Consider the following 27,632-nt stretch of genomic DNA (forward strand, 5'->3'; position numbering starts at 1 on the left):
CTCTTCTCTCAAGCTTTTCTCCTTCTTCTTCATCTCTTATTGCCAGTCCCAGAGGGTGGTATGTATTTTGTTCCAGTCCCATTCCGAGTCCCAGTCCCAGTCCCACTCCGAGTCTCAGTCTCAGTCCCAGTCCTAGTCCTAATCCCAGTCCCAGTCCTTCTCTGATACACTTTCCGGAAAAAAGCATCGTAAATACTAATGTAGGCAAATTTATATACGAAATTTCAGGCCAATCGAATAGGACGTATGTAAATAGAGGTATTATTAATTCTTGTCTTTATTTCGGCTTCGCATGCATATTTATCAGTTTTGCCAGGTTGATGCGACTAAATCGAATATCACAATGAACTTTAGAGCTCTCAGCAACAGCTTTCATTTGATATACATAATACACACACATTCTAGGGGTATCCGGGTCCATGTTTTGGCCTATATCTCGAGACCCTAGTCACTCAGCGGCATAAAACTTACTCTGTACTAAAGCACACATCAACAGCTTCAATTTGATACCCATAATATAAAAACACATTCTAGGTGTATCCGGGTCCATATTTTGGCCTATATCTCGAGACCGTAGTCACCCAGCGGTGTAAAAATTACTCTGTACTAAAGCATACATCAACAGCTTCAATTTGATACCAACAATGTAAAAACACATTCTAGGGGTACCCGGGTCCACGTTTTGGCTTATATCTCGAGACGCTAGTCACCCATAGGTATGAAAATTATCCTGTATTATAGCACTCATCAACAGCTTTCATTTGATATCCATGTTGTATAAACACATTCTAGGGGTAGCCGGGTCCACGTTTTGATCTCAAGACCCTAGGCACGTAGCGAAAAAAAGGTAGACGTTGGCCGATTCTCAGACCTACCCAATATGCTCACAAAATTTCATGACAATCGGTTCAGCCGTTTCGGAGGAGTTAAGCCTCTAACACCGTGACATAAAAATTTTATATATTAGATTTGAATTTTTTCTAAAAAAAAATCATAACTCAAGAATGGCTAAACCGATTTGTGATTTCAAAATCAACTAACCATCATCTCTCCTGCCTGTATCTTTCCTAAAAATTTCATGGCAATCTTTCTATCCGTTCTCGAGTTATGGAGTGACAATCAAAATGTACACATCTTTTTATATACATATATAGATACATTTTTGGGAATGTGCATTGTACCACCCCAATGAAGAGGTGAAAATGTGGGTCTTATAACAGTATTTCTCACGTGATCCTCTAACGTCGCAGGTTAAAGAACAGAAATGGTTATCTAATTTTCCCCTAATAGATTTAAACTTCAGTGTTTGTTGGGAAAATGTCATATAAAATACAACAATGTATTCAATCATAAAAACCACAATCACAGTTCGCAAATTAGCACTTAACGCTACACAGAGAATAATTGGAAATAGGTAAAGTTGGTGTGTGCTGCGGTTAAATTGTGTGTATACTTACTCTTGGCTGGATAAGTGCGATGGCAAATTTTGCATACGACTGAAAACTCACAATTTCCACGGCAATTTCCGTTAATGTAGTAAATTGTGCACTTCAGCTGCTCCTGCAAACGGTTGGCCAAGTACTTTCATGAAACAAAAAAAGGTTTGTACACAAATGCTTAGCTGCGTACTAAGGCAATTATATCGTGTCCAAGCAATTTTCACCGCAGCTTAAAATTTCATTCCAATTCCATGCCAAAGATGCTGTTTATCGTGGTAATTATCAAATGTCTACATATATGTATACCGATAGAGCAGTGCCTTTCAAACTGTGGATCGTGACCATTTAGTTTTTGGCAAATCTTTTTCGCTGGAGTTGTGAATATGAATTAACCTCGGTACATATTTTATTTTGTTTGAAAAGACATAATTTTTATACTCAGTTGAGCAGAGCTCACAGAGTATATTAAGTTTGATTGGATAACGGTTGGTTGTACATCTTTATATATGAGATAGATATAGACTTCCATATATCAAAATAATCAGGATCGAAAAAAAATTTGATTGAGCCATGTCCGTCCGTCCGTCCGTCCGTCCGTTAACACGATAACTTGAGTAAATTTTGAGGTATCTTGATGAAATTTGGTATGTAGGTTCCTGAGCACTCATCTCAGATCGCTACTTAAAATGAACGATATCGGACTATAACCACGCCCACTTTTTCGATATCGAAAATTTCGAAAAACCGAAAAAGAGCGATAATTCATTACAAAAGACCGATAAAGCGACGAAACTTGGTAGATAAGTTGAACTTATAACGCAAAATAGAAAATTAGTAAAATTTTGGACAATTGGCGTGGCACCGCCCACTTTTAAAAGAAGGTAATTTAAAACTTTTGCAAGCTGTAATTTGGCAGTCGTTGAAGATATCATGATGAAATTTGGCAGGAACGTTACTCTTATTACTATATCTACGCTTAATAAAAAGTAGCAAAATCGGATAAGGACCACGCCCACTTTAAAAAAAAATTTTTTTTAAGTAAAATTTTAACAAAAAATTGAATATCTTTACAGTATATAAGTAAATTATGTCAAGATTCAACTCCAGTAATGATATGGTGTAACAAAATACAAAAATAAAAGAAAATTTAAAAATGGGCGTGGCTCCGCCCTTTTTCATTTAATTTGTCTAGGATATTTTTAACGCCATATGTCGAACAAAAATTGACCAATCCTTTTGAAATTTGGTAGGGGCATAGATTTTATGGCGCTAACTGTTTTCTGTGAAAATGGGCGAAATCGGTTGATGTCACGCCCAGTTTTTATACACAGTCGTCCGTCTGTCCTTCCGCATGGTTAACACGATAACTTGAGCAAAAATCGATATATCTTTACTAAACTCAGTTCACGTACTTATCTGAACTCACTTTATCTTGGTATGAAAAATGAACGAAATCCGACTATGACCACGCCTACTTTTTCGATATCGAAAATTACGAAAAATGAAAAAAATGCCATAATTCTATACCAAATACGAAAAAAGGGATGAAATATGGTAAGGTAATTGGATTGTTTTATTGACGCGAAATATAGCTTTAGAAAAAACTTTATAAAATGGTTGTGACACCTACCATATTAAGTAGAAGAAAATGAAAAAGTTCTGCAGGGCGAAATAAAAAACCCTTAAAATCTTGGCAGGTATTACATATATAAATAAATTAGCGGTATCCAACAGATGATGTTCTGGGTCACCCTGGTCCACATTTTGGCCGATATCTGGAAAACGCCTTCACATATACAACTACCACCACTCCCTTTTAAAACTCTCATTAATACCTTTAATTTGATACCCATATCGTACAAACTCATTCTAGAGTCACCCCTGGTCCACCTTTATGGCGATATTTCGAAAAGGCGAACACCTATAGAACGAAGGCCCACTCCCTTTTAAAAATACTCATTAACACCTTTCATTTGATACCCATATCGTACAAACAAAGTCTAGAGTCACCCTTGGTCCAGAAAGGCCCACTCCATCTTAAAATACTCATTAACTCCTTTCGTTTGATACCCATATTGCACAAACGAATTCTAGAGTCACCCCTGGCCCACCATTATGGCGATATCTCGAAACGGCGTCCACCTATGGAAATAAGGATTACTCCCTTTTAAAATACTCATTAACACCTTTCATTTGATACCCATATCGTACAAACGCATTCTAGAGCCACACCTGGTCCATCTTTATGGCGATATCTCGAAAAGGCGTCCACCTATAGAACTAAGGCCCACTCCCTCTTAAAATACTCATTAACTCCTTTCGGTTGATACCCATATTACACAAACGAATTCTAGAGTCACCCCTGGTCCACCTTTATGGCGATATCTCGAAAAGGGGTCCACCTATAGAACTAAGCCCCACGCCCTTTTAAAATACTCATTAACACCTTTCATTTGATACCCATATCATACAAACAAATTCTAAAGTCACCCCTGGTCCACCTTTATGGCGATATCTCGAAAAGGCGAACACCTATAAAACGAAGGCCCACTCCCTTTCAAAAATACTCATTAACATCTTTTATTTGATACCCATATCGTACAAACAAAGTCTAGAGTCACCCCTGGTCCACCTTTATTGCGATACCTCGAAAATGCGTCCACCTATAGAACTAAGGCCCACTCCCTCTTAAAATACTCATTAACACCTTTCGTTTGATACCCATATTGCACAAACGAATTCTAGAGTCACCCCTGGCCCACCTTTATGGCGATATCTCGAAACGGCGTCCACCTATAGAACTAAGGCCCACTCCCTTTTAAAATACTCATTAACACCTTTCCTTTCATGCCCATATTGTGCAAACAAATTCTAGGGTCACCCCTGGTCCACCTTTATGGCGATATCTCGAAACGGCGTCCACCTATGGACCTAAGGATTACTCCCTTTTAAAATGCTCATTAACACCTTTCATTTGATACCCATATCGTACAAACGCATTCTAGAGTCACCCCTGGTCCATCTTTACGGCGATATCTCGAAAAGGCGTCCATCTATAGAACTTAGGTTTAGGTCCACGCCCTTTTAAAATACTCATTAATACCTTTCATTTGATACCCATATCGTACAAACGTATTCTAGAGTCAAACCTGATCCACCTTTATGGCTATGTCCCTAAATGGCGTCCACCTATAGAACTATGGCCCACTCCCTCATAAAATACTCTTTAATGCCTTTCATTTGATACACATGTCATACAAACACATACCAGGGTTTCCCTCGGTTAATTTGCTACATGGTTATTTTCCCTTATGTTGTCACCATAGCTCTCAACTGAGTATGTAATGTTCGGTTACACCCGAACTTAACCTTCCTTACTTGTTTATTAAAATATGAGAAAAATTGCATATTGTAAATTATAGGTAAACGCGTTTATTCGCACATAGAGCTAAATAATTAGAATTACACATTTGCATATGTCCATTCTTAAAATTATATTAAATCAAATTCAATGTAGGTTATTTATTTAGCAAATTATCAAGCTATAGGCCACAAAAAATTTACGTGATGAAACCACAAATTGATTTTTATACAAAACATATTTGTCTATTACTTTTTTACTGTCGAAATATCGACAATTAATTAAAATTATATCACAAAGTATTTAACATATTTGATGCCTCTGTTGTATGTTTTCTTATCATACTTTCTGCCTGATTATATTTAATAATTATTAACGGTCCAATGGCCAACCGTTTTAATGAAAAGTTCAAAGATTATAAGTAATTATAAAAGTTATTTAAGTACACACACAAGTGCGTTTTATTAGCATAAGAAGATAATTGAATAATTGCGGCCCATATAAAAGACATAGTCATATTGCATGCTTTAGTGAAATGAGGCCAGCATAAGCCATTTATTGGTAGCTGGGACAACCTTGGGCAAATCGTTGATGCAAAGTAAAATTTCGGCGAAAATATGTAGGGTAGCTAAAAAAAATAAATGTTCATTAAGAGCGCCGCAGAGTGTGCGAATTAACTGTGGATTAGGTTAGTGTTTTCACAGCCATAATCAAGCTTGGATGAACATATTTACATACAAATCTGATATGTCAAATATCAAATTTTATTTTGTTGTATGCAGCACTAAAGAAATTCCTAAAGATTTTAAGGAACAAATTTACCCCAAATAAATCAAACTATTTACTTTGGGTTTATTTAAGAGGTGAATAGGGCCCTTATTCGAAAAGGTTAGCCTCTGGAAGTGTCTGTTATATGAAATTCCGTCATAAAAAGTTATAGGGAAACAACCTAATTAACTGAAGCAAAATTAAAACTTTTATATTTTTTTTCGCTTTTATTGGTACAGTGTTTTTGGTATCCGCGCTCCAGCACCATTGTACTGACCATATATTTGCTGTACTTATTTACATATACATATGTATAAAGGTTGAGGTTTTGATTTTGGTGCGAACTTATACTTAAGTCAAACATATAAAACGAAAAGAGGAAATTTTACTGTCAAAACGTGACAAAAAACGGAATGAATAAAAGAAGATTTTTATGCTAAAATTTGGTGATATGCATTGTTTTTACTTGAATAAATATCTTCGAGAAAATATTAGACAGGCATGTAATTAATGTAATTAATTATATTATCTAATATGCTTTTTATAATATACTAAAATTTTAATTGCCGATTTCACCTATTCTGGATAGTTTTTAAGAATCGGTAAGAAATTAATTAGAAATTATTACATGGAGCCGTCGCCATAATTACATATATATGTGAATATAGACCTTATATCAAGACATTCGCTGATCTTTGAATCCGACTTACTTTAACTGCAATAACTGAAATATTTAGATCCGGATTATTTTAAAGCATTCGATTTATATTAACATGTCAAGGTAATAGATAGTTGTGTTAAGTTGATTTAAAGCACACGTCCAGATATGCAGATATAATCCTATGTATTTACATTATTTCTTTAATTAATTGTAGATAAAGATATGCACAACAAGTAAGGAAGGTTAAGTTCGGGTGTAACCGAACATTACATACTCAGTTGAGAGCTATGGTGACAACATAAGGGAAAATAACCATGTAGGAAAATGAACCGAGGGAAACCCTGGAATGTGTTTGTATGACATGCGTATCAAATGAAAGGCATTAAAGAGTATTTTATGAGGGAGTGGGCCATAGTTCTATAGGTGGACGCCATTTAGGGATATAGCCATAAAGGTGGACCAGGGGTGACCCTAGAATTTGTTTGTACAATATGGGCATCAAACGAATGGTGTTAATGAGTATTTTAAAAGAGAGTGGGCCTTAGTTCTATAGGTGGATGCCGTTTCGAAATATCGCCATAAAAGTGGACCAGGGGTGACTCTAGAATGTGTTTGTATGATATGGGTATCAAATGAAAGGTATTAATGAAGGTTTTAAAAGGGAGTGGTGGTTGTTCTATAGGTGGACCCCTTTTCGAGATATCGCCATAAAGGTGGACCAGGGGTGACTCTAGAATTCGTTTGTGCAATATGGGTATCAAACGAAAGGAGTTAATGAGTATTTTAAGAGGGAGTGGGCCTTAGTTCTATAGGTGGACGCCTTTTCGAGATATCGCCATAAAGATGGACCAGGTGTGACTCTAGAATGCGTTTGTACGATATGGGTATCAAATTGGACCAGGGGTGACTCTAGACTTTGTTTGTGCGATATGGGCATCAAATGAAAGGTGTTAATGAGTATTTTTAAAAGGAAGTGGGCCTTCGTTCTATAGGTGTTCGCCATAAAGGTGGACCAGGGGTGACTTTAGAATATGTTTGTACGATATGGGTATCAAATGAAAGGTGCTAATGAGTATTTTAAAAGGCGTGGGGTTTAGTTCTATAAGTGGACACCTTTTCGAGATATCGCCATAAAGGTGGACTAGGGGTGACTCTAGAATGAGTTTTTACGATATGGGTATCAAATTAAAGGCACTCATGAGAGTTTGAAAAGGGACTGGTGGTAGTTGTATAAGTGAAGGCGTTTTCCAGATATCCACCAAAATGTGGACCAGGGTGACCCAGATTTTTTATATATTTATATTTATATATGTAATATCTGCCAAGATTTTAAGGGTTTTTTATTTCGCCCTGCAGAACATTTTCATTTTCTTCTACTTAATATGGTAGGTGTCACAACCATTTTATAAAGTTTTTTCTAAAGTTATATTTCGCGTCAATAAAACAATCCAATTACCTTACCATGTTTCATCCCTTTTTTCGTATTTGGTATAGAATTATGGCATTTTTTTCATTTTTCGTAATTTTCGATATCGAAAAAGTGGGCGTGGTCATAGTCGGATTTCGTTCATTTTTCATACCAAGATAAAGTGAGTTCAAGTAAGCACGTAAACTAAGTTCATTAAAGATATGTCGATTTTTGCTCAAGTTATCGCGTTTACGGCCATGCGGAAGGACAGACGGAGGACTGTGTATAAAAACAGGGTGTGGCATCAACCGATTCCGCCCATTTTCACAGAAAACAGTTAGCGTCATAAAATCTATGCCCCTACCAAATTTCAAAAGGATTGGTTAATTTTTGTTAGACTTATGGCGTTAAAAGTATCCTAGACAAATTAAATGAAAAAGGGCGGAGCCACGACCATTTTGAAAATTTCTTTTATTTTTGTATTTTGTTGCACCACATCATTACTGGAGTTGAATGTTGACATAATTTACTTATATACTGTAAAGATATTAAATTTTTTGTTAAAATTTTACTTTAAAAAAATTTGTTTTTTAAAAGTGGGCGTGGTCCTTCTCCGATTTCGCTAATTTTTATTAAGTGTATATATAGTAATAGGAGTAACGTTCCTGCCAAATTTCATCATGATATCTTCAACGACTGCCAAATTACAGCTTGCAAAACTTTTAAATTACCTTCTTTTAAAAGGGGGCGGTACCACGCCCATTGTCCAAAGTTTTACTAATTTTCTATTCTGCGTCATGAGTTCAACTCATATGCCAAGTTTCGTCCCTTTATCTGTCTTTTGTAATGAATTATCGCACTTTTTCGGTTTTTCGAAATTTTCGATATCGAAAAAGTGGGCGTGGTTATAGTCCGAAATCGTTCATTTTAAATAGCGATCTGAGATGAGTGCTCAGGAACCCACACACCAAATTTCATCAAGATACCTCAAAATTTACTCAAGTTATCGTGTTAACGGACGGACGGACGGACGGACGGACATGGCTCAATCAAATTTTTTTTCGATCCTGATTATTTTGATATATGGAAGTCTATATCTATCTCGATTCCTTTATATATGTACAACCAACCGTTATCAAATCAAACTTAATATACTCTGTGAGCTCTGCTCAACTGAGTATAAAAAGATATGTATTTATATAAAAACAAAAAGGTAAGTATATTTATGCATATGTTCAAAAATTTTGAAAAGGTAGTTAAAAACAATTTATCATTCGCTATCAATAGAATAGTCGATCCATGTCAGCATGCGTTTATTGCAGGACGTTCGACTGTCACAAATTTGGCGGTTTTCTCTCAGTTTTGTGTCTCTGCGTTTAAGGATGGATGTTGAGTTGACGGATTTTTCCAAGGCTTTTCACACAGTTTCGCACAAATTACTGCTATGGAAACTTGAAAACATGGGCTTTCACTCAAGCTTTCTGTCGTGGCTGAAGTCCTATTTGAAAAGTAGAATCTCTTTTGTTGAAATCGAGAAAACTAAGTCTTATGAATTCTCAGCAACCTCGGGTGTACCACAAGGTAGCATCCTTGGTTCTATTTTGTTCTTTATGTTTATTAATGATGTTGGCTCATTCATTAACAATTCGAACTATTTGCTTTATGCTGACGACTTAAAACTCTTTCGGAAGATCTCCTGTACTTCTCATGCTTTGTGTCTGCAAGAAGATCTGAATGCTATTACCTCGTGAATACCTCTCGCGTAATATTAATACCTTAAAAGGCTACTCCTGGTCAACGTTTTGGTAAATATCCCTTGAAAAAATTAAGGTATTTAAACAAAACCTCTATACTGCCTCTATCAATATCTTTCGTATGATACATACATCGCAAAAACTCAGCCAGGTATACCCCTGGTGCACATTTGGATCTATAACTCTGTATTAAAGCCTTCATCGACAGCTTTCATTTGATACCCATACTGTACAAACAAATGCTGGTGTTATTCGGGACCCTAGGCATCGAGCAGTATGAAATATATTTAATTACCTATTTACAGGCCTACCGAAACCTTTCATAAGGAATCACTAGTGTAATAGTGCAACTCCGTAAGAAATCAAATTATTAAAATAACAACTATCATTACATTTCGTTTGATGCCCATTACACAAAAACTCAGCCAGGAATACCCTGGTTCACAGTTATGATTATATCCCGGAAACGGTTTGAGATATTGCAGTCAATATTCCCATTCTCAGATCTACCCAATATACATACATAAAAAATTTCTCTACTTGCCTGTTTTCATCGACGTTGGCTGCCGTCGGTATTGCTTTATTGGGTATTTTGTAGAAATTGTACATGCATACCCACGAATGCACGAAACGTATTTAATATCACAAAGAAGAGTGCAGAGTGATGATGGTATAATACTTTGTAAAATAGGCGTTAAATAAAACTTTTAAGCACTTTACGGCCATCACTACAAAATGAAAAACATCTGGTCTCATAGCAACTAGCCGACCAAACAAAATAAAGGTCCATAACCAAAACAATAACAAGAGCAAAAACAACAGCCGCTTCTGCAACTGCAACAACAACAAGAGCAAAAACAACGGAGGTAATAGCAATGCCAACAATAATAACATAAAGCCGCAACGAAACTCTAATGAAACCCAAATGTTGAACGTACTATATACATAAGTCCAAGCCAATGGGTTGCATGTACACGGCTAAAAATTTAAAACTATTCATCCCCTTAGCAGATGTTTTTATAATAATTTTTTAACTTCAAATTTTGATATACATACGTGTAAATAATTTGTCTATTTTTGAATTTTCTGAGCTCACATGCTGATTTGGACAAAAAAAAATATATGTATGTTCTGTTTTTTATATATTCATTCGATAATATTCATTCTAATAATTTGTCTGTATTTATACAAAAAAAATTTATACAATTGGTTTTCTCAATGATATTAAAGAAAAACAAGTAAGGAAGTCTAAGTACGGGTGAAACCGAACATTATATACCCAGCTGTACACTTGAAATGCTGTTGTTGTTTGTTTTGCGTTCTTAATAGTGTTACAAGGCTGTGCAATAATACATATATATATGGTTCTATTCTGAACTAATTTTCGTTTAAAAGAAGCAAAAAGGATACAGAGACTGACAACAGTGACCTTGAGCAGGTAATAATGCAGTTTTCCTTCAGATATGGGGATTTCCATACTGTTTATTTTAAAATAAAGATATAACAGAATAATAAACATAAACACACAAGTACCATTGTACTAAAAAGCGTTATTACAAAAAAAAAGGGCAGGGTTATTAACGAAATTTTCCAACTTTTACTAGAAATAGCTTATTGCCTGCATCTACGCACTTTTAGAAAATCTTTTATATAAAAGAAGGCGATTTAACCGATTTAGTCCATTTTTACTGAAAATATTTCCTGTTAAACACCAAATTTTTCGACGAGCTATGGCTCCAGAAACATTGGGAAATGCATTGTAAGAAAGGGGCAGGAAAGGGACGCCCATTTTTCAAGATTTGAATTTTTCCCCATTTCTTGTTATAATGGCACGAAATACGATTGATACAAAACTATTATTTCGCTAAGATTTTACTTATTATTTTTGCCTACGACCCTTTTTAAAGTCATTTACATAAAAGTGGGCGTTGTGCTTAACAAATTTTATCCATTTTTACTAGAAATATTTCCTGCTATAAGGAAAATATGTGTACCCAATTTTGTTAACGATATGTAAATTTTTCTTCGAGTTATGGCTGCCGAAACATTGAAAATTGCTTAGACAAAAAAGGGGCGGTGCCACACCCATTTTCAAAAATGTTTGTGTTTTCCAATTTAATGTTATAATTCAATTTAAAAAGTAAAATTCTATTCATACAAAGCTCTTTTTCGCTAAGATATAGCTTATTATTTTCATCTACAACCCTTTTAAAAATCTTTTATATAAAAGTGGGCGTGGTCTATAACCGATCTCGTCCATTTTTTCTAGAAATATTTCCTGCTATATAGAAAATTTGTGTACCCAATTTTATTACGATCAGTTAATTTTTCTTCGAGTTATGGCTCCCGAAACATAGAAAACTGCTTAGTCATAAAAGGGGCGGTGCCACGCCCATTTTTATAAATTTGAAGTTTTTCCTATTTATTGTTATAAATCCACTTGGGAAATGAAATACCATTGATATAAAGCTCTTGTCTGCAATGATTTAGCTTATTTTATTCGTCCACGACCCTACTAAAAATCTTTTATATAAAAGTGGGCGTGGTCCTTAGCCGATTTCGTTGGTTTTCCTTCAAAGCATTCCTTATAGTAAGAAAAACTCTCTGCCGAATTTTGTTACGATTTTTGATTTATGATTAATAATATTTGTAAAATTGATTTTATCACAAGTGGGCGGTGCCACGTCCATTTTAAAATTTTTTTTCAAATTTTTATCAAGAGTCTCAATATACACGTCAAATTTCAACATTGTAGGTGTATTATTTACTAAATAATCACAGGTTTTTTGTGTTTTCCAAAATGTTATATATATAAAATGTGGGCGTGGTTATCATCCGATTTCGCTCATTTTCAATACCAATCTATTCTGGGTCCAGCTAAGCCTGTGTACCAAACTTGGTGAAGATATCTAAATGTTTACTCAAGTTATCGCGTTAACGGACTCAATCAAATTTTTTATCGATACTGATGATTTTGATATATGGAAGTCTATATCTATCTCGATTCCTTTATACCTGTACAACCAACCGTTATCCAATCATTATATAATCCAATCAAAATAAGGAAAAATCACTACGTAGAAAAATTAACCTAGGGTAACCCTGCAATATGTTTGTATGACATGGGTATCAAATGAAAGGTGTTAATGATTATTTAAAAGGGAGTGGGTCTTAGTTCTATAGGTGGACGCCTTTTCGAGATATCGCCATAAAGGTGGACCAGGGGTGACTCTAGAATGTGTTTGTACGATATTGGTATCAAATGAAAGGTGTTATTGAGTATTTAAAAAGGGAGAGGGCCTTAGTTCTACATGTGTGTGTACGATATGGGTATCAAATGAAAGGTGTTAATGAGTATTTTAAAAGGGAGTGGGCCTTAGTTCTATAGGTGGACCAGGGGTGACTCTAGAATGTGTTTGTACGATATTGGTATTAAATGAAAGGTGTTATTGAGTATTTAAAAAGGGAGAGGGCCTTAGTTCTACATGTGTGTGTACGATATGGGTATCAAATGAAAGGTGTTAATGAGTATTTTAAAAGGGAGTGGGCCTTAGTGCTATAGGTGGACGGCTTTTCGATATATCGTCATAAAGGTAGACCAGGGCTGACTCTTGAATGTGTTTGTACGATATGGGAATGAAATGATAGGCGTTAAGGAGTATTTTAAAAGGGACTGGGCCTTAGTTCTATAGGTGGACGCCTTTTCGAGATAACGACATAAAAGTGGACCAGAGGTGCCTCTAGAATTTGTTTGTACGATACGGGTATGAAATGAAAGGTGTTAATGAGCATTTTAAAAGGTAGTTGTGAGCCTTAGCTCTATAGGTGGACGCCTTTTCGAGATATCGCCATAAAAGTGGGCCTGGGGTGACTCTAGAATGCGTTTGTATGATATGGGTATCAAATGAGAGGTGTTAATGTGTATTTAAAAGGGAGTGGGCCTTCGTTCTATATGTGGACGCTTTTTCCATATATCGCCATAAAGGTGGACCAGGGGTGACTCTATAATGTGTTTGTGCGATATGGGTACCAAATTAAAGGTATTAATGAGGGTTTTAAAAGCGAGTGGCCCTTAGATGTATATGTGAAAGCGTTTCCGCGATATCGACCAAAATGTGGACCAGGGTGACCCATAACATCCTCTGTCGGGTACCGCTTATTTAATTATGTATGTAATACCACGAACAGTATTCCTTCCAAGATCCCAAGGGCTTTTGATTTCGCCCTGCTGAACTTTTTCATTTTCTTCTACTTAATATGTGTAGTATGTATACTTGTATATATATGTACTGTGGTGCACTTTTTGGATTCATATTCAAAGCAGAAAGCTTTGTTTCAAAAAATCAATAATGAAGTTAACATTTTCCAAAATATTTGTATGTTTATGTTTATGTAAAATATTTAAATGTATGTCATTATGTATATTTTCAATTTGTAAAATATTTATGTTTGTATGAATGTTTTCGAGAGGGCGTACACTTGTTGAACTCGTTACATATTTTTGGAAGGAAAATAAGTGTAATTTAAAAAAATTAAAACTGAAAAAGGAGAATAAAATATTTCGTTGAACAAACAAGACGTCGGTATCCTACAATTTTCAGAAGTGGTGCCTGATCCTATTTTCAATTTTAATATCTTTTTATTTAAAATAATCAATTTAAGAAATAATCATAAAGGAATTCACATACTTAAAAATAATTAGTGGATGACATATACCTACATACATATACTAATGCGCAGTAATACATTGTGAAGCTACATACATACATATATCCAAAGGTGTCCTGTATATCGAGATCGAAGGAAGTTTTTAGAAAAATAGAAGGAAATACTTATTCTGTGGAGCAATTGAGAATTGATCCTTTGATTTATTATAATGGTTGGACGTTTGTGGTGATGTTGGCTATATTTGTAAAATTTGAAGAAATCATGAGGAGCTTGATATTTTTGGAATAAATATTGGTGATTTTCAAAAGAAATTTGAAGAAAACGATTAATTCGCAGTTGAACATATTGGTGGTATGCACGAGGATATTTGAGGATATTTATAATGGTTGACAAAATGGTAATATTTGAGCAAATTTACTCGCAAGACTGAATGGTTGAACACTAATTATTGTGGTGATAAAGAAAAAAAGAGGGTGGAAGTAATTAAGATGTCTAACAATTAAAACCGAAGGGAATTGGTAACGAAGACATAATATTAAATTAAAAAAAAAGAAGAAAAGGCATAACACAATAAAAAAATAATAAAAAGAAGCAAAACATTTTTTTTGTTTGTTATTATTGTTTTGTTTTTATTTTGATTATTTTTGTTATTTTCATTGTTGATTATTTTAACGAGATTGCCTTCATGGAGTGTACAATTTGTTCAAAAGACTATACAGTCACTCAATTGCGTGAGTGGCTTAGGCAATTGAAATTACCTACATCAGGGTCCAAGGCTACCCTTGCTTCGCGAGTCAATGAAGTACCTTTTGATCAGCGTGGAGTTTGCCCTAATGACGCTGAATCAGATGACTTTATGGAAAAGGAGGGTTTAAATTTTTTTCCAAGCAGCAAGTAAATGATACACATACTGGTTTTTGTGATACTACAGCAGTTGAGTTTTTGCGTATTCAGAGGGAAGCTGACTTATTGAGGCGAGAAAAAGAGTTACTTGAAAAGGAAAATGATTTTTTAAAGCAAATCTCAAGTCTTGGTGTCTGTAGGGATACAAGATTATCAAATCATGTATCAGATACTGTAAAAATGAACTACAAAAATTTAAGAGGTTTAGTAACGGATTATGATGGTACATGGGTGATGCAGATAGAAAGTATCAAAAGCATATATGGCTGATTCTTCGCAAACTCTCAGTTTTGTGAGTGCAAAAATGGAAAAAAATAAACGTGCGAGTTTTGAATATATTTTGATATTTTAAAGTTAATTTATACTTGTGAATTGGACTGTCAAAGTGGTCAAGCTTAAAGTATTAACTTATAGATTTGACAGGTAAATCTCTGAAATTCGTTTCCACGGTTGTGAGCGGATTGCCACGGTTGTGGCATTAGTAACAATCGATATAAAAAAATACATTACAGGACATAGTTAACATTCTTCGCTTTCTTTATATAAAAGGTTAATAATATTTAACCAAAATCAAGTAATTTTTCTATGTTATTTGGTGTTTCCAGTTTAACCTTGACTAACTTTATTAAAAAAAATCAATAAGCAAATGAGTACATGAAGTAATGAGCATCATATGTACATATGTATGCATATACATTCATACATACGCATGTACATATGTGCTATATATTAATTAACGTACATATATTTAAAGGTAAGAATTAAGAAGTAAAGAATTAGATAGTTACAGATTACAAATGGTGTTGACTAACGATAGTAAATTATCGATTGTTAATTATTGAAGGGTTCGATTTCAATTTTATAAGCAAAGCAATATCAGCCATAAATAATTAGTTTATTTACTTCTTAGCTTAAAATATCTTACGAGATGTACCAAGATACTAAACAATCATTTAGAACTAGAGTAACAATATTCAAATATTTCGACTGCTCTAATATTTCGGGAATATATTTTTGTCTTTATCATCAGAAAGACTATAATTTCAATTGATATTAACACTGAGTTATACATCAAAACCTCACGAAATTGTGACATTTTCCTCAAAAGTAGACAACCTGCCAAGATTTCCCGACCGTTTTGAAGGTTGTCTTAGCGAACGTGTTGAAAAACCTGTAAATTGCAGTAAACACAATGTACCCTTTCCGAGTGGTAAGTGCCACGGTTGTGACGTGCATTTTCGAAACATACCGTTTTTGGTTTTCGATTATATATAAAAAAATAACGGTGTGATTAAGAACGCTATATTAACAAAAAAAACTTTCAGTGACGCCTGTTGATTGAAACTGACCCCTGCATGGTGCAGGCAAGCTCGCACTGTAGTAATACTCGCATAAACAATTGGACGACATTATTTTTTTCAAACCTAATCGACACTTTTCAAAGTAGAGTTAGGAATCGAGAAATGAATACCAGCAACTCAGAAGTGTGAAATATTTATCAGTGAATAACGTATTTAATATAATAAAAACCCATTGTTAGCGATTTGAGTCTGAACGAAATTAAATCATTCAAGAATTGAAGTTGGCGACATGCCACGGTTGTGACATTGGTATGGTATTGCCAATGAAATCTTGATAAAATTTTAATATGATGCAACAATTATCCTAAACTATTTGAATAAACTCACTTTTCAACATTTAGCGTGCATAGTTCATTCATAATGCTTAATGAGTATTAGAAATCGCCAAACGACACAAAACTGAGAGTTTGCGGAGAATCGCCCATATAGTGTTAACGAAAACACTATGAGGTTGTTGTTATTAGGCAAATTAAAGGGCAAAGCTCAGCAATGGCTACATTTAAAGCCAAATTTTGTAGGGAGTTGAAAGTAGTGTTTGGTACTACTCATAGTAAATTGATTTTACGCAAGAAATTTGAAAAACGTAAATGGAAACAAACAGAAAGTTTTGCAGAATATTATAATGACAAAATTATGTTAGCAAACCCGTTGAATTTGGAAGAAGAAGAGTTAATTGAGTATCTCATAGATGGTATAATGGACGAGCAGTTACGCATTCAGGCATATTTGCAATGTTATAATAGTAAAGCACAGTTGCTGCAGGCATTTTCAAAAGTTAAACAACGAGAAGTTGTAGGGAAATTTTTGAACTCAGCTTCTACCAATAAAGCAGATGTTACAATTGTAACTCAATGGGTCACTATGCTTCAGAGTGCCGAAAGCCTAAGATAGAGAAGGGAGGTTGTTATGGTTGCGGAAGCAAAGCTCATCGGATCAATGAATGCCCAGATCGTAGAGGAAGATGAATATCTAAGGTCTTTTTCGTTCATAGTTCGACATTTTGGTAATTTTTTTTTTTTTTTTAGATTGCCTGATAGATTCCGGAAGTCCAATTAGTTTCATTCGGAAGTCTAACATTCCCAGTGGAGTTGATGTTAGTTTATTTATAAATGTTAATTCTGAATTTTATGGATTAAATAAAACAAGAGTTCAAACTTATGGAAAGCTTTTGTGTTCCATTTTGTTGGATGATAAGAAGTTTACTCTTTTTGTGGTTGCTGATAGGACAATGGGATATGATGCAGTTTGAAGGAACAGAATGTTAATCGTATTAAGATAGCTACAAGTTCGCCACAAGCAAACTGTCAAGTTGAGAGGATAAATAGAAATTTAGGTCCGATGATTGCAAAATTGTTTAGTTCGGATAAAAATATTTACTGGGATAATGTTATAGAAACTGTAGAATTTGCGTTGAATAACACATTATATACGACTATAAAAGAATATCCTAGTGTAATGTTGTTTGGGGTTAAAGAACGAGGCAATATGTTAGATGTTTTGAAGGAGAATTTAATTGAGTTGGAACAAATTCAAGAGCCAAGGTCTCTTTGTGTTATTAGAAATAGTGCTGCAGAAAATGAAAAAAAGTTGCAAAAGTATAATGAAGAATATGTGAATAGTAACAGAAAAGCTCCAACTATATTTCGAGAAGGATACTACGTAATGTTTAAAAACTTTGATTCTAGTGTCGGTGTACATAAAAAACTTATTCCGAAATTTAAAGGACCTTATATGATAGATAAAGTACTTAACAATGATCGTTATATAGTAAAAGATGTTGAAGGTTTTCAACAGTCTAGAACACCTTATGTTGGGGTGTGGGCAATCAGTAATATGCGTCGTGGTTTTCGGGGAAAATCGGGATAAGACAGAAGATCAGGAGATCAAAGATGTCAGGATGGTTGAATAATTTTAGCATTTTTTGTTGTAAACACATTGTTTTAATTAGTTTTTATTGTGATAGATTGAATTGGAGATCAGGTGATCTCAATTGTCAGGATGATCGAATTGTAGTATGTATACTTGTATATATATGTACTGTGTTACACTTTTTGGGTTCATATTTAAAGAAGAAAGCTTTGTTTCAAATAATCAATAATGAAGTTAACATTTTCCAAAATATTTGTATGTTTATGTTTATGTAAAATATTTAAATGTATGTAATTACGTATTTTTTCAATTTATAAAATATTTATGTTTGTATGAATGTTTTCGAGAGGGCGTACACTTGTTGAACTCGTTACATATTTTTGAAAGGGAAATAAGTGTACGTGACTCGTTGAAAAAAATATGTAAACGGGTTGTACTTTTGAATTAAAAAAAATTAAAACTGAAAAAGGAGAACAAAATATTTCGTAAAAACAACCAAGACGTCGGTATCCTACATATGGTAGGTGTAACACCCATTTTACAAAGTTTTCTATAAAGTTATATTTTGCGTTAAATAGCGATCTGAGATGATTGCCCAGGAAAATACATACCAAATTTCATCAAGATACCTCAAAATTTACTCAAGTTATCGTGTTAACGGACAGACGGACGGACGGACAGACGGGCATGGCTCACTCAAATTTTTTTTGCGATATTGATGATTCTGATATATGGAAATTTATATCTATCTCGATTCCTTTATACCTGTACAATCAACCGTTATCCCATCAAAGTTAATATACACTGTGTGCAAAGCACGCTGAGTATAAAAATTGTGCCATCTATTGGAGTGGCCATACAAATAAGCGCAGTTTCGGCGTCAGATTCGTGGTGGGATTGAGACTTTGTCACCAAGTACTGGCGTTCACGCCTGTGGACGAACGTATCGGTGCTATCCGAATAAAAGCAAATTTTTTAAGTATATCATTCTTCTAATGGACTGAGGCTGATTGACTTGTCGGGTGTTCGAAACATGGTCGTATCCGGCACGACGTTCATGCATAAAAAATATACATCAAGCTACATACATGCCTGTTCCCCTATCGAAATACACGCAATCAGATCGACCACGTTGTGATAGATGGACGGCATGCCTCCAGTGTTTTAGATGTGCGCATGATCCAATACTGCAAAATGAGCCACCTATCGCCGAAGCAGCCTTCCTAATATCACATAAAAAGGTCTGTCAAGTGTATTGCGAGAAAGATTGCAGTCCACCGTAAATCGGATTATTGGACCCTATCAGTGCGGCTTCAGACCTGAAAATCTACCATCGACCAGATATTCACAATGCGCCAAATCTTGGAAAAATTAAAAAAGAATCGACACACATTATCTCTTCGCCGATTTTAAGGCCGCCTTCGAAAAGCTTGAAAAGGAGCCGCCTATGTGTCGCTTTGTCTGAATTTGGTTTCCCCGCAAAAACTTATACGGCTGTGCAAAATGACGTTGAGTAACGATATCCGCTCATTCAGAATTGGGAAGCACCTCTCCGAGGCGTTCAAAACTAAACGAGGTTTCAGACAGCGTGAACCCCTATCGTGCGATTTCTTTAATTTGATGCCTGAGAAAATTATACTAGCTGCAGAATTTAAGCATTTAGGAACAATATTCTAGAAAATCGCAATAAGTTCTGCTTACTCCAAACTGGAAAAAGAAACGGTAAAGATGGGTTTGATGGGGAATGAGGCAAAACGAAGTACCTGCTGTCATCGAGTGAAGAGTTTGCGCATTTGCGCCTTGGAAACCACGTTACTGTTGGCAATCATAATTTCGAAATAGTAAAAGACTTCGTTTATTTCGGAACCAACATTAACACTAACAACAACATCAGCTCTGACACCCAGCGAAGAATAAATGCTAATTTAGACTAGGTAGACAATTTAAAAGTAAAATCTTCTCTTGGCAAAAGAAAATCATGCTCTACAAGTCACTTATCGTACCCGTCCTGCATATTTTGGGATATGTTATGAAATTTGTGTATATTTACCTAACAAACCACATAACAAAAATATTTAGTTTTTTGAATACGCAGAATTCCACACGTATTATAAAAAGTGTGTATATCATTTTATGATGTTTCTATCTAAAACTGGTAAAAAGTTTAAAATCTACATATATAAGTTTTTTCATGAAAATCCTCTTATTTGCCCTTTTGCTAGGTTCGTATCTCTAAACTGTTGAATAAATAACTCCAATATTGAATAATGGGAAAAATGGACTTTATTAAAATACTTCACAATAACACTCAAACTGTGCAACGAATAGCTTAATAACCAAACTGATAGCTTAAAGGAAATTGACTTTCAAAATAATACTGCTATTGCTCGCTAGTATCGTCTTAGTCGTAACTGTTTGTCAACTCAAATCAAACTGAATTACAGCGCCTCTACATCTGTCGCCTTTTATACTCTTTGGTTTCCTCGTAAGCATCTTCTAGACGCTTCCAGAATCTACTAGTCCAGTAGCTCTCAAACTTTTCAGCTGTAACTACAATTGCACAATTTATAGTTTTTCTCATTGCATACTTATAGGAGTATCTCAGATATATGCATGTATTTGTGAATTGACTCTCTGCTGCTCGTACACGTACATGGTACATATATGTAGACGCAGTTATTGTTTCGTTTATGTAGATACATAATGATTGAATTATTGATGTGTATTCAAGTCACTGCTTAGCATCGGCTTAGAGACGGCAGCACTCCTTAGTTTTGCTAATATTCGTAACAATATATAAAGCAATTAATGCTCATTGAACTCATAATTAATTTACAACTCTGATGCAAGTCAGAGTTGTTGCAATTTGTTATTATTATTAGTGCAAACAAATAACACCAAAGTTATTATAATATAAATTATAATACTATTTGTACAAGTACAGCGTGTATAATTACAAGGTTTATCAATGGCGAAACTTACTAGGGCATGTTTCTGAATTTCACTTCTTGATCAGCTGGCTTCTCGGGAGCTGAGTATTGAACTCGAAATCTCCAACATTTATACTTTATACTAGTGTAAATAATATCAATAATAAAAACAATTGTGTAAAGCAATATGAGCATGCGTCGCTAATTAAATATCGATATAATAGTGAACATCGGTACCATTGCTAAAAAGTCCAAACCCTTGAGAGCGCGCCTATAATCGACACAATTAGGATTAAAAACATATACATATATAAGTATTTTCTGGTCATAGTCGGATTTCGGCCATTTTTTATGCCAAGATAAAGAGAGTTCAGATAAGTACGTGATCTAAGTTTAGTAAAGATATATCGATTTTTGTTCAAGTTATCGTGTTAACGGCCGAGCGGAAGGACAGACGGCCGACTGTGTATAAAAACTGGGCGTGGCTTCAACCGATTTCACCCATTTTCACAGAAAACAGTTATCGTCATAGAATCTATGCACCTACCAAATTTCACAAGGATTGGTAAATGTTTGTTCGACTTATGGCCTTAAAAGTATTCTAGATGAATTAAATGAAAAAGGGCGGAGCCACGCCCATTTTGAAATAATCTTTTATATTTGTATTTTGTTACACCATATCATTACTGGGGTTGAATGTTGACATAATTGACTTGTATACTGTAAAGATATTAAATATTTTTTTAAAATTTGACTTTGGAAAATTTTTTTTTTAAAAGTGGGCGTGTTCGTCATCCGATTTTGTAATTTTTATTTGGCGCACATATAGTAATAGGAGTAACGTGCCTGCCACATTTTATCATGATATTTTCAACGACTGCCAAATTACAGCTTGCAAAACTTTTAAATTTCCTTCTTTTAAAAGTGGGCGGTGCCACGGCCATTGTCCAAAATTTTACTAATTTTCTATTTGCGTCATAAGGTCAACGCACCTACCAAGTTTCATCGCTTTATCCGTCTTTGGTAATGAATTATCCCACTTTTTCGGTTTTTCGAAATTTTCGATATTGGAAAAGTGGGCGTGGTTGTAGTCCGATTTCGTTCATTTTAAATAACGATCTGAGATGAGCGCCCAGGAACCCACATACCAAATTTCATCAAGATACCTCAAAATTTACTCAAGTTATCGTGTTTGGGGACAGACGGACGGACATGGCTAAATGAATTTCTTTTTTTGCCCAGATCATTTTGATATATAGAAGTCTATATCTATCTCGATTAGTTTATACCGTTACGGATTACCGTTATGCGAACACAGTTAATATACTCTGTGAGCTCTGCTCAGCTGAGTATAATAATAAAAGGTGAAACACTCCATCTTATTTAACTAACAGTAATGTTATGTTTTTATCATGGTAATTCATAGTTTTATGCTCATGCACCACTAGGCCCAAAAATATTTGATAATCAGCAGGGAACTAAGTAATAATAAAAAAGGCAAATTTTTATTTCGCTCGCCTTGCTTTATAATTTTCGGTTTTAAATAAATTAAATAGCAAAGAGGGCGACATTAAATAAGGTGGACTTATCTTCTACTGGTAACGATATTTTCTGACAGGTTGTAAAAAGTGCTTACCCTTTTGAATAACGGTAAAAAAATGTTCTTCCCTGACCGGAATAGAGCCGTAAGTCATTTCAGATTTAGACTCAAAATTTTAACTGTGTTCTAAGTACTAACACAGATGGCGGGAGAAAGGGTTCGCGTTAGAAAGTAAAGCAAAGTAAAGCAAAATGTCCGATGAGATGGATATAATGGACTGTGGTTCTCATGTTGTGAGTGGCGTAAATTGCGAACAACACGAAACATTTTTGTAAAGAAAATTTTACAACCCAATAAAAGAAGAAGGAGAAAAACAAAAACAAAAGTAATATCAAAAACGACCAAACAACAAGGGCAATAAACAAAAACGATGGGAAAGAGCTAAGGCTGATGTGGAACTTTCTGAATTTCGCTATTCTATGCCATTCTGTTAGTCAATCAACAATTTTGAAATTTCATACGTTTGAAAACCATAATAACAAACCATAACTATAACAAGTAAAGGTGTCTAAGTTCGGGTGTAACCGAACATTATAAACTCAGCGTGAGCTTCAATTGTACATCTCATTTCAGATAAATTACTTTTCTACATAAGACGTGGCACCGCCCGTTCAGAAAAAAATCCTTCCCCATTTTCTCTTACATTAAAACTTGATAAGTGAAATGTCATTGATTTAAAACTATTTTTTGTCAAGTTATAACTTATTATTCTAGTCTACGACCCTTTTAAATTTGTTTTATATCTAAGTTGCCGTGGTCTTTAACCGATCCCGTCCATTTTTATTAGAAATCTTTTATTCTATAAGGAAAATATGTGTACACAATTTTATTACGATATGTTAATTTTTCTTCGAGTTATGGCTCCCGAAACATAGGAAATTGCTTATTCATTATAGAGGCGGTGCCACACTCATTTTACAAAATTTGAGTGTTTTCCAATTTAATGTTATAATTTAATTTAGTAAGTAAATATATAGTAAGTATATTCTATTTATACAAAGCTCATTTTCGGTAAGATATAGCTTATTATTTTCGTCTACGACCCTTTCAAAATATTTTATATCAAAGTGGGCGTGGTCCTTAACAGATTTCTTCAAAGCATTCCTTATAGCAAAGGCAACTTCTCTGCCGAGTTTTGTTACGATAGGTTTAACGATTTTTGATTTATGATTAATAATATTTTTAAAATTGATTTTATCACAAGTGGGCGGTGCCACGCCCATTTAAATTTTTTTTTTATCTAGAGTCTCAATATCAGTCCACACGTCAAATTTTAACATTCTATGTGTATTATTTACTAAATAATCATGTTTTTTGTGTTCTCTAAAATGTTACATATAAAAATTGGGCGTGGTTATCATCCGAATTCGCCCATTTTCAATACCAATGTATTCTGGGTCCAGATAAGCTCGTGTACCAAATTTGGTGAAGATATTTCCATATTTACTCAAGTTATCGTGTTAACAGACAGACGGACGGACATGGCTCAATCAAATTTTCTTTCGATACTGATGATTTTGATATATGGAAGCCTATATCTATCTCGATTACATTATACCTGTACAACCAACCGTTATCCAATCAAAGTTAATATACTCTGTGTGCAAAGCACGCTGAGTATAACAAGTAAGGAAGGCTAAGTTTGGGTGTAACCGAACATTACATATTGAGCTGAGAGCTCTGGAGACAAAATAAGGGAAAATCACCATTTAGGAAAATGAATCTAACCCTGGAGTGTGTTAGTATGACATGGGTATTAAATGGGAGGTATTAAATAGTATTTTAAAATGGAGTGGGCCATAGTTCTATACGTGGACGCCATTTCGTAATATCGTCATAAAGGTAGACTAGGGGTGACTCTAGAATGTGTTTGTACGATATGAGTATCAAATTCAAGGTATTAATGAGGGTTTTAAAAGGGAGGGGCCCTTAGTCGTATATGTGACGGCGTTTATTGACCAAAATGTGGACCAGGATGACCCAGAACATCATCTGTCGGGTACCGCTAATTTATTTATATATACAATACCACGAACAGCATTCCCGCCATGATTCCAAAGGCTTTTGATTTCGCCCTGCAGAACTTTTAATATGGTAGGTGTCACACCCATTTTACAAAGCCTTTTCGAAAGTTATGTATACTTTGCGTCAAAAAACCAAACCAATCACCATGTTTCATCCTTTTTTCGTATTTGGTATAGAATTATGGCATTTTTTTCATTTTACGAAATTTTCGATATCGAAAAAGTGGGCGTGGTCATAGTCGGATTTCGCCCATTTTAATACCAAGATGAAGTGAGTCCACATAAGTACGTGAACTAAGTATAGTAAAGATATATCGAATTTTTTTCAAGTTATCGTGTTAACGGCCGAGCGGAAGGGCAGACGGTCGACTGTGTATAAAACTGGGCTTGGCTTCAACCGATTTCGCCGATTTTCACAGAAAACAGTTATCATTATAGAGGCAATGCCCCTACCAAATTTCAAATGGATTGGTACATTTTTGTTCGACTTATGGCATTTAAACTATTCTAGACAAATTAAATCAAAAAGGGCGGAGCCACGCCCATTTTGAAATTTTCTTTTATTTTTGTATTTTGTTGCACCATATTATTACTGGAGTTGGATTTTGACATAATTGACTTGTATACTGTAAAGATATTAAATTTGTTGTTAAAATTTGATTTAAACAATTTTTTTTTTAAAGTGGGCGTGTTTGTCATCCGATTTTGCTAATTTTTATTTAGCACACATATAGTAACAGGAGTAACGTTCCTGCCGAATTTCATCATGATATTGTTACGAATGTTGGCGGCACTAAGGGGTACTGCCATCTGTAGGCCGATGCTAAGCAGTGACGTGAATTCACATCAATAATTCAATCATTATGTCTACACATACGCGTGCACGCGGCGGAGAAGCAACGCACAAGCACATGCAGATATCTTATCTGAAATGCTCCTAAAGGTATGCAATTGTGATTGTGGAAGTGTCGCTCACATACACAAGCGCATGGGTAATGAGAGAAGCTGACAAAATTATAAATCTGTAGTTGTAGCTGAGAAATTTATAACTAACTAGTAAGTTCTGGAATTAGAAAATCCTAGAAATATGCAACGAGGAGGTCGGACAGTATAAAAGGGCGACAACAGTGGAGGCGAGAGTCAGTTTTATTTAAGCTATCAGTCAGTTTGGTTATTAAGCAAGCTAGTTACAAAGTATAAGTGTTATTGTGAAGCACTTTAATAAAGGCCATTATTCCATTATTCAATATTGGAAATAAGGGGAATTGCAGTAAATTCGTTAGTTGTAAATTCGTGTCAGAAGAGGAATTGTTGAATAAATTCCGAAGACTTCGAATACACCTTGGACATGCCAAAATTAAGTGAATTGAAGATCCAGGAACTGAAGAAGGATTAAATTATTAAACTAGAACTTCAGGAACGACTACGACAGGCAATTGAATTAGAAGCAATTGACGTGGAAGAGTACGACTCTCATCTTGATGGTGAGGAGACAACCAAAATTGAAGAGTAAAATGAAACATCGCAGACAGTTACGAGCACAGACTTGAACATGATATTGGCTGCAATATCTGCACAAACATCGACAGTAACATCAATGTCGTCGCAAATGTCATCTCAACTGGAAGAACAGAAGACATATATGGCATCCCAACTGGAATTACAGGAAACGCGTATTTCAGAAATGTCGACACAGATTACATCAAAGATGGAAGAATAACTGAAAGAACAAGAGACACGCATAACAGTACAACTCGAAGCATGCATTTACGAGAAAATAACGCAGTTTGAAGAAAAAATCGAGGCCGAGGTGGATGCTTTGAGAGGTCGTATACAGGAGTTGCAACTAAATCGCCCAGCTGTTTCAACGAGTAATCCAAAAGTAAAAACACCATCCTTTGACGGTTCTGTTCCTTTCCAGGCCTTCAAGCTACAGTTTGAGAAGACCGCAGCAGTGAACAACTGGAATGCGGAAGATAAAGCTGCTGCACTGTTCGTGGCATTGAAAGGGCCTGCAGCGGAAATCTTACAGCCGATTCCAGAGTACGAACGGATCAGTTATGAAGCATTGATGGCTGCTGTAGAACGACGTTATGGAAGCGAGCATAGAAAACAGATATTCCAAATTGAGTTGCAAAACCGCTACCAAAAAGCAAATGAGACATTGCAGCAGTTTGCTTCAGATATTGAAAGATTGGCTCATCTTGCAAATGCGGACGCACCCGTGGAATACACTGCAATGGTAAAAATCCAGAGCTTCATAGATGGCATACGAGATGTGGAAATGAATCGGGCTACATATGCGAATCCAAAACTAACACTTGCTGGAACGGTATCGCATGCACTGACTCAGGAAACAGCCTCACTTTTGAGTAAGCCTGCGTACAAATCTCATCGCGTGGAAGTGGAAAGGCCAGACTGGGTAAACGCAATTTTGGAATCATTGAAGGGTACGCAGCAGAAGAATAATGATGCAGCCAAATGCTTTAAGTGTGGAAAGCCAGGGCATATTGCGCGTTATTCCAACACCAACCCTAACAGTTCCAACAATGTGGGTGGTCGTAAACGCAGAGCAGAAGGAGATAAGCAAATCTCCAAGACCACTCAATCGTTAAACTAAATCGGGTCAGCCGCAAGGGGCAACAGCTGGCTCCCGCAATTGAATGCGCCATAATCTCTATCTCGCATATTGGAAGAAGATCGAACAATCTTACTGTTGGAGGACATGTGGATGGAAAGGAACGTTTACTGACTGTAGATACGGGTGCATCTCATTCCATCATTCGAGAGGATTTAGTCAACAAAAAGATAAGACCATTTCTTGAAGCAAGATTACGTACAGCCCCGGGAGAGGACACCCAGGTAATTGGAGAAGTAGAATGTGAA

At 35.2% G+C, this 27,632-nt stretch overlaps 1 protein-coding gene across 3 annotated transcripts in view; it reads left to right on the forward strand.

Annotated features, from left to right (window-relative positions):
• dpr9 (defective proboscis extension response 9) overlaps positions 1–27,632 on the forward strand; it is a 463,521-nt gene that overhangs the window by 208,228 nt on the left and 227,661 nt on the right. The window lies entirely within an intron of this gene.

The sequence above is a fragment of the Eurosta solidaginis genome, chromosome 1 (assembly GCF_040869045.1).
Source record: "Eurosta solidaginis isolate ZX-2024a chromosome 1, ASM4086904v1, whole genome shotgun sequence".
Lineage (NCBI taxonomy): Eukaryota > Metazoa > Arthropoda > Insecta > Diptera > Tephritidae > Eurosta > Eurosta solidaginis.